The 15,956-nt window shown below is 32.8% G+C and overlaps 2 protein-coding genes and 1 long non-coding RNA gene across 3 annotated transcripts in view; 1 reads left to right on the top strand and 2 right to left on the bottom strand.

Moving 5' to 3' along the window:
• The window catches only part of LOC137491238 (uncharacterized), a 1,025,816-nt gene that overhangs the window by 623,137 nt on the left and 386,723 nt on the right, over positions 1-15,956 (bottom strand). The window lies entirely within an intron of this gene.
• The window catches only part of LOC101886704 (uncharacterized), an 847,011-nt gene that overhangs the window by 444,332 nt on the left and 386,723 nt on the right, over positions 1-15,956 (bottom strand). The gene's annotated exons all lie outside the window — the stretch shown is intronic.
• LOC137491329 (uncharacterized) lies at positions 1,960-15,670 on the top strand. The gene is made up of 5 exons (XR_011011301.2): positions 1,960-1,989; positions 2,590-2,742; positions 12,370-12,510; positions 12,598-12,783; positions 14,570-15,670. It is a non-coding gene; the product is annotated as an uncharacterized lncRNA (long non-coding RNA).

Here is a 15,956-nt window from a genome sequence, read left to right as displayed (position 1 = left end):
GAAAAAGGAAGTTCTTTCTAGTAGTAAAGCAGAGAGGGGTGTAAATTTCTAAGATTTTTCTGAAATCATATACATTTTTAAAATTATTTGGATGATTATTTGGCAGAGATGCCTAACCAATCCAACGCATATACTTTTTTTTTATTCCCAACTACTGTTTGACAAAATTGGTAGTCTCTTGTTTCTTTTTAAATGTAATTATCTTCCCTCCTAGCAATGTCTGCTTGCTTGGTTACGTTCACAATTTTTCTCCCCACCGATTTCTCTTATGGAATAACTGGGATATTACAATCAGAAATTGTTATTTTTCCAAAGTTGGTTTCAAAATAATATTAACTGTAATCTTTGCTTGTTTGATGATGCAGGAAACATTCTTTCATAGGAGCAATTTATAACCTACCACTGTTTTCCGATTCCTAACAAATTTAAAAAAGTTGTTAAGGCAGTATCACATGGTTTAGTTCACCTTGTCAAAACTCACTGTAGATTTAACTCAAGGAGCTCAGTGAATATTCATTCTCGTTTGCTTTTAGAAAGTATTAGTCTGTTAGATAAGAAATGAAACAATAGCTTTGTGTGTCAAATTTTTCAATTAAAAAGGAAAATTTATTTTTGAGGAAAGTGTTACTGGAGGTCTTTGGTTGAGGATATAGACTAGAACCTGCCTTTTACCAGGGAAATATTGCATTTCCAACAAGGCAAAAGAAATACACTTTAAAATTGTACAGAAAATCTACCCTGTAAAATTCTAGTATTTCCAATTTTTTTTAAATCTACAGCCCCTGTTCTTTCTGCGAACAAGCAGAGGAGACACTTGTACATATGAGACACTTGTACATATGTTTTTTGATTTTCCAATATCGAAGCAATTTTGGTCACTCCTAAATTCTCATATATCTGCTTTTGCCAATGCTGTGAATTGCTTTAATTTAAGAGACATTATTTTTATTATAATAACCCAAAAGCTAAATCCCTGGAACACATCATACTTTTTTTTTATCTTATATGGCAAATGTTTTATTCACAAACCGAAATAAACAGAAATTACTCATCGTTTGCTCATTTTAGAATAGAATTTAACTCCCTCCTTAAATCACTTCATCTTATTAACAATAAAAAAAATCTAAGATTCCTGAAATATTATGCAGATGTATTTAAAGAAGATTCTCAATTTTAGTTACTTTCTTTATGGTGATTTGTTTAAGTGTCATTGTAATTTCATTCATTTGTTTAATTATGTTTGTTTAATTTAGTAGTTTTAGTATTATTATTATTAATATTATTATTAATACTTTAATTATATTAATATTTTTCCCTTTCTGTCTAATGGTATTATTTGTATTTGTATGTGATTTTAGATATTTTTTTCTTATGACAAAAAAAAAAGTGAATCAACTGGAGAAAGGTTTGTTTGAAAGCTTTTACACAGATATAAACCGATTGATTAAAGTTTTAGGTTTTTCATCCAATACTAAATGAAGTTCTGCTGTTGACAATTTTATTTTAACCCTTTATACAACATAATACTATTTTAATCAAAGTAAAGAGAACTATTGAACAACGTGTGTGTATTAAGTGTCTTAATGAAGGTTTAATTTATTAAATAGCATAATTTCACTTTATTCTAAGTATACATTACTATATATAAAAAATGCAGTACTAGTTTTAATCAGCTCATTTGTGGCTGTTGTTTCTTGCTCGGACTTACCAGATTTATTTTTGTTAATTACTCTCATATAAAGAAACTGTTGAAGGGAAGTTATCTTGTTTCTATTCATAGTTTTATTTATTTTAAACAGGACATTTTTATTGCTTTGTTAATTTTAAACAGGATAAAATGTCCATAGCAGAGACAAACTATATATAATAAATCATGACTCATGACTAAGAGTAAGTGGCAAAAAAAGAAAAAAAAAGACTTTTATTTTGGCATGACTTGTGACGTCATAAACCTGCGCCGCTCTCGCGCTGTGATTCAACTGGAGAAAGGTTTGTTTTAAAGCGTTTACACTTATATAAAGTGATTGAATTAAAGTTATTAATTAGTTATTAAAGTTTCAGTTTTTCATTCAGTGCTAAATTATGTACCTGCTGTTGACAATATTATTTTAACCCTTTATACAACGTAGTACTATTTAACAGTTGTGAGGTCTATTGTTTGAATAAAAATAGGATAAAGTTTTTGTCCCCAAGAGGAAATTTGTCTTGTGCAAAAAAAAAGTGCTACACGTTGCTGTAAGCAGACAATAAAATGAATAAAACAAACAAAAATTAAGAACATACTCAAATAAAGTTTGAAAAAAGTTACAGAGATGTAACAGTGTAATAAGTGTTTTAATGAGGTATAATTTATTAAATAGCTTAATGTCATTCCATTCTAAGTATACATCACTATAAGCTATGGAGTACTAGTTTTAATCAGGTCATTTGTGGCTTTTGTTTCTGGCTCTGACTTTCCTGATTTCTGTTTGTTAGTTACTCTCATATAAAGAAACTGTTGAAGCAAGTGTTAAAGAGAAGTTATTTTGTTTCTGTTCATTGTTTTATTTATTTTAAACAGAACATTTTTATTGTTTTGTTCATTTTAAGCTGGATAAAGTGTCCAAACACTGAGAAAAATTCCTGCTGAAGCGACTGATCTCCACACTGTTATAAAGATGGCGTTTATTAAAGAGGAGAGTGAAGATGTGAAGATTGAAGAAACATTCACAGTCAAACATGAAGATCTGCAGGAACAAACAGGTTGGTTTTCATTCTCAAACACCAACTCAGTCATTCAGATATATTTTAATAATAAGAATACTAAATTAAATCCATCTTGCAGCCCTGAGTGTGCTGCCTAGTTCCCCTAAATGCACATAAGCACTCATTGAAAGACAGGAATGAGTTTCATTTGTTACTTGTTCTCATGTCTTTTGTCATTCTTTTATGTATTATTAGTCTCCCATTTTCATGATCGTGGGCCAAAAATATTGTTATCGTGATGATAATACGATTAATCTTATAATCTATATACCCTTTCATTATGTTCTTGGCTGTTTTTGACCCATTGACTTCTATTATAACCACATTTTTTAACCGTTGAGCCATGACACCAAATAATCATGCATTCTACATTGTTGCTGTTTTCCTTGTTGGGAAGAGGTCAAATGTGTCATTTTTACTGTTGATCATCAGTTGGCTGCATTAACCCTTTAGATGGGCCTGTTCAAAAAAGTTTCTGTCTTTTATATGGAGTTCAGTGGAGTAAAACAGCAGATTATAGTGTGTGTGCATAAATACAATTTGTAGGGGGACCAACAGTTTTAACCCAAAAATGACCAGACTATCAGATGAAGAAGAGCAGGAGTCAGAGATTCAATTAAAATAAAGTTTACTGTAGATAGTTTGCAGTTTCATCAGCAGAGGCCAGCTTCAACACTCACAACAAGTTTGTAAACTGCTCTACATACATTCTCAGAACAACAACAATTAGATGTCTAGAATTCTCTCTTTTCTCTCTATGCAAACTGTTTTAAGAAATGTGTTAGTAAAGTGCACTGAAACTTCACAAAAACAAAACACACAGGGAATATTTGAACCTATCAGTTTACAATATACTGATGCCCTGTTTTTCTAGGCTTTATTGGTGATAATGGTCAGAAACGTTGAACCATTATTGCCTTTTTAGCATAAGCAGAGGAGAGAAACTAGCCAGACAGTAATCTGTGAATTGTGGAGCGGGCAAAATCTAAAGAAACATGTATTTTTTAGTAAGTGTACTTTTTTTTTTTTTTGCTTTTATTCTTGCCATAATAAAAATATGTATTTGTAGAGCAACCCATGTTCTGCAGTCATTAATATTTAAGAAATTATAATGGGTAAAACTGTCCGAGATATGAACAAAAGCAAGTGATGCACCAAAGTTTGATTTAAAAAAATCTTGAATGGTCATAGAAATCCTTATAATCATTAAAATAATTTATATAAACATAAAATCTATTTAGTTTAAAAACATTGAACGATATTAATGAAATGACGTAATTTCGGAAACATTCTACTTCGCTGTTTATCCGTCTGACTTTACAGTGGGTTTCTTTTGACCACCCCCAGTTGTTTTAAAGAATATCACAACGGCGAACGTGGGGAGTAAAGCCTCGTCCTTTTTGCGTGGTGCGCGCACAGTCAGCGGTGGTGCACGATTCGGCACCAGAAAAAAATGCAAATGATTTCAGGCCAGCAGATTCGTCAGATTTGAAAACGAGGAAAATAATGATTACACTAGTACAGGGAAAAAAACAACAAGAGAAACAAAATGAGAATTTGGGCAAAGAAAACAAAAACTTTTGCTTCTTACTCACGGAGTGGAGGGGTCAAGGGAAATGAGTGGGGAATGGCGAATGTGGATGTGAAGATTGAGGTTAAGGGCATTGGTGAACCCAGCCGGTCAGTTGGCAGCTGACTCCATGCCAGCGAGATCAGGGTTTCTGCAGATAACTTAATGTCAAATTTAAGACTTTTTAAGACCTTTTTAAATCCATTAAGTATTAAATTTAAGACCTATATCACAATATCAAAAACGCGTGAGAGAAAATGTAAAATCACAAAATTAGGGGTAAAATAAATGTATTTAAATTAAACAGTACTAAAGACAGGTTAAAAGTATTATTGAACTACAGAAAAAAACAAACATCTTAATGCTGATTTATACTTTCACCTGGCACCGCATCACACACCTCACGCAACAGATGAGGCTTTTATACTTGACACGTTCACCATTGAGATATTCTTTTTAAATGACAGGGGGCGGTCAAAATAAACAGACAGTAAAATCAGACGAATAAAAAGAGAATCATTAATATCATTGAAGATGTTTTGGGGGGCCTCTTTTTTTTGTTTGTTTTAACAAACTTATCCTTCAGGTATTTTCAAACTTTAACAAAAACCTTCCACCTTTCCCACGGCTGTTGCAATTACAAGAATTATTGGTCATGTGGTTCTCCCTATGATCACACATGGACGGATCATAAAGATGTTAGTGCAGACGTACCTGTTTCAGACAAAATCTCTTCAAACTGTTTTATATTCAACCCAATGCAAATGCCGCGTGAACTGTTCACCCGAGTCTCAAAAAATTTCATTAGCTCCGCTATGCTGTTATTTCACTGACAAATGTCGTGAGCGCAGTATTACAAGTCAAGAGCACATTCATGTTATATGAGCGAGCAAATCTCATTTCTCGTGTACCGATTTCCTCTGTTTGTGGACAAAAGTGCATGCGAGCTCTCAAATATGCACTGCTCATGCACAAATTTTCTTGAGCGCTCTGAGTACACGGTTCCCTCTTCCTTTCGTGCTTTTTTGATATGATTTATATTAGTACACTATTTCTCACCAATAACCAAAATACTAAAATAGGCTTGCATATTACATTATTAATCTAATACAACATCACATTTTTGGATGTATGTTATATGATAAGATATTTCCAGTTTCAAACACACAGAGAATAGTTTTATTTTAAAAACATTTATTAAAAACCCAAAAGGTGCACCATACTAATGCAAGCAGAAATGTAACTAATAACAGAATAACAGAACTGTAATAGAAAATAGGGAAACACTTGATAAGGTATTATAGCCTACTGTACAATTCATTCTTCAAATAAATGTCACTATTAATCCCATTTTATCATAGCAACTAAAATAAAGTGAACTAGTGTCTGCTGTACAGTATTTTGTAAAGTACCATAAAAATACTTAAATTAATCTGTTGTGGTAATACCATAGTTGCTATGGTAACACAAGTGTAATATAAACAAATTACCCAGTGTTTTAGTTATTTTTTATTTATTTTTTACAATATTGGGAATATTATACTACAATTCACCACACTTACTGTAGTAAAACTACACAGTTTTTCATTTTATCAGTTCACTATTCTTAATACTACATTATGCTGAAGAATCTCTGGAGAGCAAAAGCACGAAGAGTCAGACGGAGAGCAGATAATTCACATGTGAGCAGCCAGTGTTTTGAAAGCTCCCGAGCAGTTTTGTGCACGAACAGAAGAAACAAGCGCGAGAGAAGAGATTTGCTCTCTCGTATTACAGCGCTCCCGAGTCCCGACTTATAAAACTGCTCTTACGGCATTTGTCAGTGAATTAACGGCATACTCTGCCACAGAGGTGTGGACTCGAGTCATGTGACTTGGACTCGAGTCAGATTGGAGTCATGAATTTGATGACTTCAGACTCGACTTGACAAAATATGAAAAGACTTGCAACTCGACTTGGACTTGAACATAAATGACTCGGACTTTAACTTGGACTTGCGCCTATTGACTTGTAAAGACTTGCTACTTTCAATAAAAAGCCCAAAGATAAAAAGTATGCTGACATGGAGCGCTCTATCTCTGTGTGTGTGTGTGTGACAGAAAGCATGCGCGCATACTTTCGACCACTAGCGCTTTGTGGCGCACTTCCGTGTTTTTGCACCAGCGGGAAATTTGAAGATGCCATTTTCATTCTGACTCGGAGAGTGAAATAAACACATCCGCGATCTGCTTCTTTTGTTTTATTCAGCGGATTTACAACATCTGTCAAAGGTAAGAGACTTTACTACTCGCAATACTGTTGTGCAAAAGCATTGTTTTACTGTTGTGCATAAGTCAATGAACTTCAGTTTTTTTAACCAAACTTACCCTCTCGTCATTTATTTCATATAATTATGAATGAACATGGCTGTAATTTATGTTTTTGCACTTGGTCGTTTGTGTCAATGCGCATATTATGTTTTATTTTTGCGTTTTGCCCATCCTCTGACAGTATTTTCTAACTATTTAATTAGTAGTAACATTCCATAATAACTAGATATATATAATTTATTTTTAAAGCTCTTAAAACTGTGAAAAAAGTGTTTTGTTATTTTTTGGTAAAATTTGCAATAAGGTTTTTTTAGTTAATCTATGTACTAACATGAACTAATAATGAACTATTCTTTTAAACCTTTATTAATTATAGTTTAACATTTACTATTGCATTATTACAATTTAAAGGTATGCTTGTTAACATTAATGTTAATGCACTGTGATTTAACAAAGGTTAACCAATAATTTTATTTCCATTAATTAATGAATACTGTAATGATTTGTAACTGTACTTCACTGCATTGTTTGTTCACATTAGTACATAGATAAACTTAATTAATTAATACAACCTTATTGTAAAGTGTTACCTTTTTCATATTTTGGATTGATACTATTAATTTTATTTAGTATTTAAAACCTTAAAAGTATTTGTATTATTGTTGATGTTATGCCTCTTAGCAATATTTTAGTCCTCTATATGGTTTTTAATTAAATTTTTATTGTGAGATTGTTATGTAATGCGTCTATATTGTTGAATTTCTGTTTGTTTGTTTTTCTGTATTTCCCCCTCTATATTTAAGGCTTATCTACTATTTTTAAGGTACTTAAAACCAACCATCTAATAAAAAATACAATTAACAATCACATTTTGTTTCATGAGTGTCTTTGTTCCTGTTTTGTAGGACTCTTATTTTAACAGATTTCATTGGAAAACACTTGACTGATCATTCAATTAAAGTTTTACCTTTATTATTCCATCACTCAATGAGATCATTTACTTGTGAGTTGAATTACTCCATTTGTAATTGTTTTTAAATAAACTAAAAACGAAGACTTGTTTTATTCAGTTTGTTGAATTTGAACTCTACATATTAAAAGATATTTAAAACCACTATGAATGTATTTAAACTAATATTTAAATTTATATAACTGTTTCACTGTGGGTATTTCTATTTTAATTTATTTAGCACATTTATTGCCTATTCAAACATGAAAACAAGTTTTAGATAATTTGTGGCTCTAATAAATGGTTAAACATAACAATATCCCTGCAGAAAAATCCAGCTTAAACCAGCCTAGGCTGGTAAGCTGGCTTTAGCTGGTCGACCAGGCTGGTTTTAGAGGGGTTTTGGTAATTTCTAGGCTGGTTTCCAGCCTGGTCTTAGCTGGTCAGGCTGGAAACTGACCAGCAAAATCCAGCTAAAACCAGCTTGACCAGCCTGGTTTAAGATGGACATAGCTGGTTTTGGCTGGGCTCCCAGCCTGGCTAGGCTGGTCAAGCTGGTTTTAGCTGGTCATCTCCCAGCCTGACCAGCTAAGACTAGGCTGAAAATGGCTGGAAACCAGCCTGGAAATGGCCAAAACCCCTCTAAAACCAGCCTGGTCGACCAGCTAAAACCAGCCTAGGCTGGTTTAAGCTGTTTTTTTCAGTAGGGATTTTTGACAAAATGGTCTAAAATGATAGTTTACAAGTGCCTAAGTGGGATTTGAACCCCGTTCTTTATGAAAAGAAAGAAAAATCTGATTGGCTCTGACTTTACTTTCACCAGTGGGCAGGTACTTCAATCTGATTGGCTGGTCTCTCGTGCACGTATTCAGTCTTACTGCGTTTGCTTGACTTTTGTCCACACTGGCGCCTCAAATCTTTCCTGCTTTTGCTCTCCAGAGATCCTCCTGGTAAATTGATTATTCCAGAATGTTGATATGGTTTATATATTGCTAAACTATTTAGTAACAATACACGAAAAACTATGAGGTTAAGGTAAATTCTATAATAAATAATAGTGTTTTTGAGAGTTAGGTATACTGCCTATGTTTTAGGCTATTATTTACAAGTTGTTAATGAATGCTTCAGCATACTGTAGTATTAAGAATAGTGAACTAATCAAATGAAATACAGAGTGTAGTTTTACTACAGTAAAGTGTGGTAAATTGTAATATAATATACCCAATACTGTAAAAAAACTACAGCACTGGGTCATTTGTTTATATTACACTTGTGTTACCATAGCAACTATAATATTACCCCAACAGATTAATTAAAGTACTTTACTATAGTACTGTTCAAAACACTGTCCATGCCAATAGATGTGTTCAGGGGCCCTGTGGAACAGCTTTTCCTCAAAATGAAGAGGATGACATGGAAAATGTCCTCCACAATCTCATCAATAATGTGGAAGACAGCAGAGACGTGTTCACTTTATTTTAGTTGCCATGATAAAATGGGATTGATAGTGAGATTTATTTAAAGAGTGAATAGTACAGTAGGCTATAATACCTAATCAAGTTTTTCCTTATTTTTTATCACAGTTACATTTCTGCTTGCGTTAGTTATATTTTTGTTTAAATGTTTTTTATTTGATTAGTATGGTGAACCTTTTGGATGTTTAATAAATGTTTGTAAAACAAAATGCATTCTTTACATCCAACATCTATTCTCTGTGTCTTTAAGTGTTTGTAACTGGAAATATCTCATCATAAAACATACAGCCAAAATGTTATGGTTTATTAGATAAAAAATTTAATATGTAAGTCTATTTTAGTATTTTGGTTATTGTTAATAAATAGTGCCTCAATATAAATCATATCAAAAAGCACAAAAGGAAGAGGAAACACAAGACACAAATTCTATATATAATCTCTGAGAGCACGCAGGAAAATGTGTGCGTGAGCAGTGCATATTTGAGAGCGAGAAAATTTGCGCGTGAGCAGCGTATATTTGAGAGCTCGCAAGCAGTTTTGTCCACAGAGGAAATCGGTGCACGAGCATCACACAAGGTAGAGAGCAAAGTTCTTCATTGTTATGTGAAGAAAACAACGTTATTGTTTGTATGAAGTAGCCTACTTCATTTAGAATATGTGCTACCATTTTACTTTGCAGCATACAGGAGTTGTTGGTCTACTGCTGCCTCATTGAGGTTGTTTATGTAGTTTTAGTTAATCACAAGTTGATCACTAAAGACATAACATAGCACAACTAAACTTAATGAACTAGACAGCAGTAGACCTGCAATTTCTGTGTGATGTGAGGCAAAATGGACTTTTTTTGGTGGAACTCATTCTTGTGCAATATGCTGTGTAGACGAGACGCAGCACTGTTTAGCACTTTTTCAGAAAATTACATTTGTATCTTTATATATCTAAGCAATGTCCTTTTATTAAAAAAAAAGGTTTGTTTAATAAAAACAGATCTTACAGCTATACATTAAAAAGACTCGAAAAGACTCGAAAATCAAACTATAGGACTTTGGACTTGACTTGAGACTTGTTGCCTTTGACTTGGGACTTGACTCGGGACTTGCCTGTCTTGACTCGGGGCTTGACTCGGGACTTGAGGGCAATGAATTGAGACTTACTTGTGACTTGCCAAACAATGACTTGGTCCCACCTCTGGGAGACACTGTTATCCTAAAAGAAAAAAAAAACGTTATTAAAAAACAAAAAAAAAAAAAAAACTTTACATACACTGTAGGAACGATACAGCAGAAACCTTTGGCAGTTTTAAAACCTTGACTTTTCCAAACTGCGGTATACATTGAAAATGGTTATTGTCCTTTGTCTATTACATTGTATTGAAACATTACACAAATGTTGTGTGTGTGTGTGCGCGCATAACTATGTAAACCAAACCCTAACACATACACACACACATTTTAATTTTTAATTTATTGTGTGTGTGTGTGTGTGTGTATATATATATATATATATATATATATATATATATATATATATATATATATATATATATATATATATATAAACCAATAGATTAGAACAGAGAATGTGTGTATGTGTTAGTTAGGTTTACATGGTTATGCAAATAAGAGGCATTTGGTCATTTACTGAATTTAGCATTTTTTAGAATAACGCCAAATAATTATTTCAAGTTAATTTACCATTTTAAATAACTGTGTCGTAGTCTTAGAATATCATAAATGCATTGGATAATACTTGAGGTATGACTGAATCAAGGGAAATGATAATATGTGTGGCTCATAATAAATGGATTTGAGTTTCTGTGGTGTCAGAGCGCCATCTGCTGGTTGATGTCGGTAGTGGAAAGTGTTGCTTTCAGTTTCACTTTCATTTGGAAATAAACACTGTTAAAGGGTTCTGCTAATAGTTTAGATATTTCCATCAAGGGTAATACCCTATAAGCACAATTTTTGTTAATTGATTTGAAAAATGTAACGATTTATTCTGTTAAAGAAGAGTTTTGTTTTGTATAACTGCTCATTCATGATGGCTGATTTCATCAGGAGAACATTATTATGTGATAAAACACACTGCACAAGATTTAAATGAGACAGTCACAGAGATTTTATTGTCACTGTTTTACAAAAAAGAATTAAGATAAAAAAGACAGATCTTCAAACTGCATCTGTGGTTATGTTGCTGACTGAACAGTCAGGCAGCCAGTGTTAGTGAGGCCAGTACAAACTGTTTTCTTTATAATTGTCATTTTAAATGTCATTTATTCTTGTGATTCAAAGCTGCATTTTCAGCATGGAGAGCTGCTGTTTTTCTATGATCAGATGTTATTGGTACAAAATCACTAACAATGATTCTTACAATTATTAAAAAGAAAGTTCAAAGTAATAATTTGTTTAACATTGCAAGATTTTTTTTTAACATTGTACATGTATCTATAATGTTTAAAGTAATGCAAACTATTTAGAAAATTATTTTTTTGAACTTTCATTTTTATCAAAGTTTCACAAAACACGGATGGAGATTTAAAAATCTAAGTAAGAGATTTACCAAACAGCTTTATTACAGAAAGTAAATTAAATAAATTACAGTAAAAACAACTTAGTTACTGAATTGTTCATTTAAACTTACTTTAAGTCATTGAAAATCCTTGATGATATCTTTATAAATAGAGAGATTATTCAGAATGATGGAGTAACAGCCACCTTTATTTTAAGCAGAAAAAATTATTCTCAGTTTATCTAAAACCAGTAAAGCTTGGCCATGAATTAAATTGACTTAAAGCTCTTTAGTTGACTAAGAAGTTCTACAGTGAACTACTGAATACACCTTTTTAAGTTCACAGCTGTCACAGTCAGACCAGGTAATCCAGCCTTCCTGATTCCTCATCTGGTCATCATCCTGTTCGTCTTTGTTTCTGTTCCAAGACCCACCACTGCAATGAAAATAACCCCCCACTGCACCCACAATAACCCAGCACTGCTAGCACTGTAAAACAGCATGGTGGTCTTGCACCCATTTGTTCAAGACTTTGAAACTCTTGAAACACATGGTGTATACATTGAACAGTTAGGAGATTGTGTGAAAGGAAGTGTATTGTCATCTGATAATCTAGGTGCTCATTCCATTTGCAGGATTACAGGAGTAATACATACATGCAATTCAGATTTCCTATATGTTTTGCTGACAGATAATTTAGAATACTGCAGCATAATTGTTGTAAATGTTTGATATTTCTAAATGTAAAATAAAATATCTAACATTTCTGCACACTTCTGTACACATTTAAACATTCATATTTTTTTACTGTAGGCTCATTACAGTTGCCAGCACAATGTTCATGTTCGATCAGGCACGGCTAGTCAACAACGGCTGTCAAAAAACAGATGCTGTGGGGCAAAAAATGGTTTGCACTTTATTAAAGACTGTAGACAAAAGGGGAGGATCAAGTAGGTGAGTTAGAAATGTCAAAGTTGGACTAATAAGTTTTTTTTTTTTTTTTTTTTAAGTATCTTTGTGTGATTTGTTTTTATTTTTCAGGAACAATGATCCCCATATTCCCACTTACTCGACCTCTGTGTGCTTGTACAATGTGCATTGAGGCACAAGGATGTAGGGGTCACTGTAGTTGCCACCACCGCAAGAGTTAACGCTGTAGAGATGCCACCATGTCAGAGCCTGAGCTGCCAGTTGCCACCAGAGCTATTACTGCCACATGCACCAGAGGTACTGTCAACAGAACCGCTCACAAAAGCCTCAACCACAGTCAGGCCCATTCCAGCAAAACTGCCAGAGCCTGTGGTGCTAGAGCTGGCAGATCTGCTGCTGACATAGCCAAAGCTTCCAGAGCAACTGATGCCACCAACTGAGCTCCAAGATTGGCCACTTCTGCTAAAGCCAACTAGCCTATCAGAGCCACTCTACCTATTTCTAAAGTAAGGACAATTTATGCTTTATAAATCCCTAATAAATGACAATTAAAGGCTCAGTGTCAAATGAACAGTACATCTTTGTAATCTTATCTAAAAAATAAAATTACTGTAAAGTTTAAACATTGCCGAATAACAGGAGTGTCAAAATAGGACATAAAATTGGATAAAAACAACAATATAATAATTTACAATATATTATGAAACAACATTATAATGTTATTTAACGAAGTTTATTCGTTTATTTTAGTTTATTTTAGTTTATTTTAGTTAAGATTTAGTTAAGATTGCAAAAAAATATTTTTCATTTGATGCAGATTTATTTATGTGTCTTTAAATGATTAGAAATGAATAAAGTCGTGTTTTTTCCCCTGTTTAGAAGATAACCGAGCCTTTAATTGTCAGTTATAAGGGATTTATATAGCATAAATAGTCCTCACTTTAGATTAGGTCACAAAACTGGATGAAGTTAAATTACTAAAGCATTTATTAACATACAAATTAACTATTAGTATATGCCTGAATAATAAGTCATATAAATTTAATTTGAATGGTTTATTAATCATTTACTTATGCATTCTGAATGATCTTTGAAAGCCACAAAGTACTCTCAAATAATTGGTTTGTAAATGATACAATACTTAAGTATTGAAAAAATTATTATTGACAAAGTATGAAACTACAATCATTAAGCACATTATAGATGTGCTTTTAAATCAAGAATAGAGCATTTGTATCTGTAGTTACAAACTGCTTACTAACATCTGCTAATGTAGAGTTAATGCTTAACAAATAATGAATTAAATTTGCTAATGATTAATAAATAATTCATAGCGTGAGTTATTATAAAATGTTACCAAAATGGGTATTATTTATTTATTTTTTATGGGAGGCCTCTAACAATGAATATTATTCCTGTCCAACTGATTATTCTCATTTTCTGGTCAGAAAAGTACATTAAAGGTAAAACAATAGGTACTGTGAGAGGAATCATATCATGATCGATTTTAACTAGTTTTTAGCATTAAATGAAAGCCATAATTGAAAGCCCAGCAGAACATATGTTGGTCCTATTTGCAGTTATTAAACATCTAAACTCTAACAGGTATAGTTCAATATACTTGTGCTTCAGTTGATTTTCATCTGATATGCAGATTCTGTGCAGTGTTGGGTAAGTCACTTTTAAAACGGTATTCATTACTAATTATTACTAATTATCATTTAAAAATAAATACAATTTTATTTTAAATAACTTTTTTTATTCAATTAAAAACTTAATTACTCAGTAAGTCATTTATTACACAATATTATAAAAGAAAAATCCACGAATCTCAAAGCATAGACAATAGAAATAAATCTTTTAATTCTTTAAATTTGAGTCTAACGGGACCTTTCAGCTTTATTAAACATTATATATTTCAAATATTATCAAATTTGACACCATATTTCATACAGACCATTAAGCATGTGTAGTTGTTGGACAAATGTTACAACAAATTTTACACATTCCTATCTCACTTCTCTGAATTAATACCTGATATTGTCAGAATCAATAATTCAATTTAACGTTATATTTGCTGTAGTCTACGGAGGTCGGTTTTGGCTGAATCAGACGGTGATGGATGAATTGGATGACAGCCGAGTAGAACTGTACGAGCAGCTCCTGTGGCAGGTTAAATTTCCTCAGCTGACGAAGGAAGTACAGTCTCTGCTGGGCTTTCTTTACGATAGAGTTGATGTGAATGTCCCACTGCAGATCCTGAGACATGGTGATGATACTAGAATGTGATAATAAACATGAAAATGTCTGAATGTCAAATATTGAATCAACTGTAGAGAAATCCAGCAGCTCAATGAATAAAGGAGAAATGAAGTGTGACGTTTGTTTCTGCTCTTCTGATCTTCTTCTTCTTCATGATTTGACTTGAACTGAACAATAAAAACACATTTATTCCAGTATTTATTGATCTGTTCATGTTAGTTGATGACAGTAAAGTTGTTCTCTGTTAGTTCTTGTTGACTCTCAGTGCATTAACTGATGTTCACAAGCACAACTGTGGATTAATAATGCTTAATAAAGCAAAGAACTCAAGCTCAATAATGTTTGTGTCCAGTAATAAGCCTGTAACTCTTGACTAGATGAGGAGTTTTCAGTGTTGGATTGACTAAAGTAGGAAAACACACAGTTGAGCTGAAGCTTTCTTGCTGCACTCAGAGAAATAAAGACTTCTGCTCCATCAAGACCAACACAGAGACACTGAGGAGGAGCTTCTGAACACAGACCAGACGCTCTCTCAATCACAACACACACACACACACACACACACACACACACACACACACACATCTCTGTGTGTATTCTAGTTCAGTTCAGTTATGGTGTCACTGTACATTGAGTCAGTCTACAGCTAAAGTTCTCTACAGTTGTATAGCCGCGGGGTTTAATGTGTTGATTTTATTCTCTACAGATATATTTCCTATGACTAAAGTTTGTCTATATTTTATTTCTTATTTCATTCAGTCATTTATTTCTCATATATAATCTTGTTGTGTTTAAGGTCATGGCTGGTCGTATAAGCATTTCACTGGATATTGTCGTGTGTATGAGTTTGTATTTGATGAAGAAAACTGAATTTTAATGTAAAGTCAAATGAGATATTGAATAAAACAACATTTCAGCTGAAGTTAAAGTATTTTCTCTTGATTCTTCATCTTTATTAACACTTGATGTGATTCTCCCTTGTATATTCACTGGGTTCAGCTAATGTTGTGTCTAACATTAATATTCTGTGCTAGTTTCAGCATCCTGATCATGTTGAGTTGCTTGTTATATCAGTTCCAGCACTGACTGATCTAATGTGGGTCTTATTGTAAAGTGTCCTGTAGAATATATGAACTAACACAGAGATCTGTAAGTGCTGTATTCATATAGAGACCCATAATGTTATCTATATTCTTATTTTATAGCTC

This window comes from Danio rerio, chromosome 4, assembly GCF_049306965.1.
Source record: "Danio rerio strain Tuebingen ecotype United States chromosome 4, GRCz12tu, whole genome shotgun sequence".
Classification (NCBI taxonomy): domain Eukaryota; kingdom Metazoa; phylum Chordata; class Actinopteri; order Cypriniformes; family Danionidae; genus Danio; species Danio rerio.
Note: the sequence above shows the minus strand (reverse complement) of the source record. Positions and strands in the feature narration are given on the sequence as shown.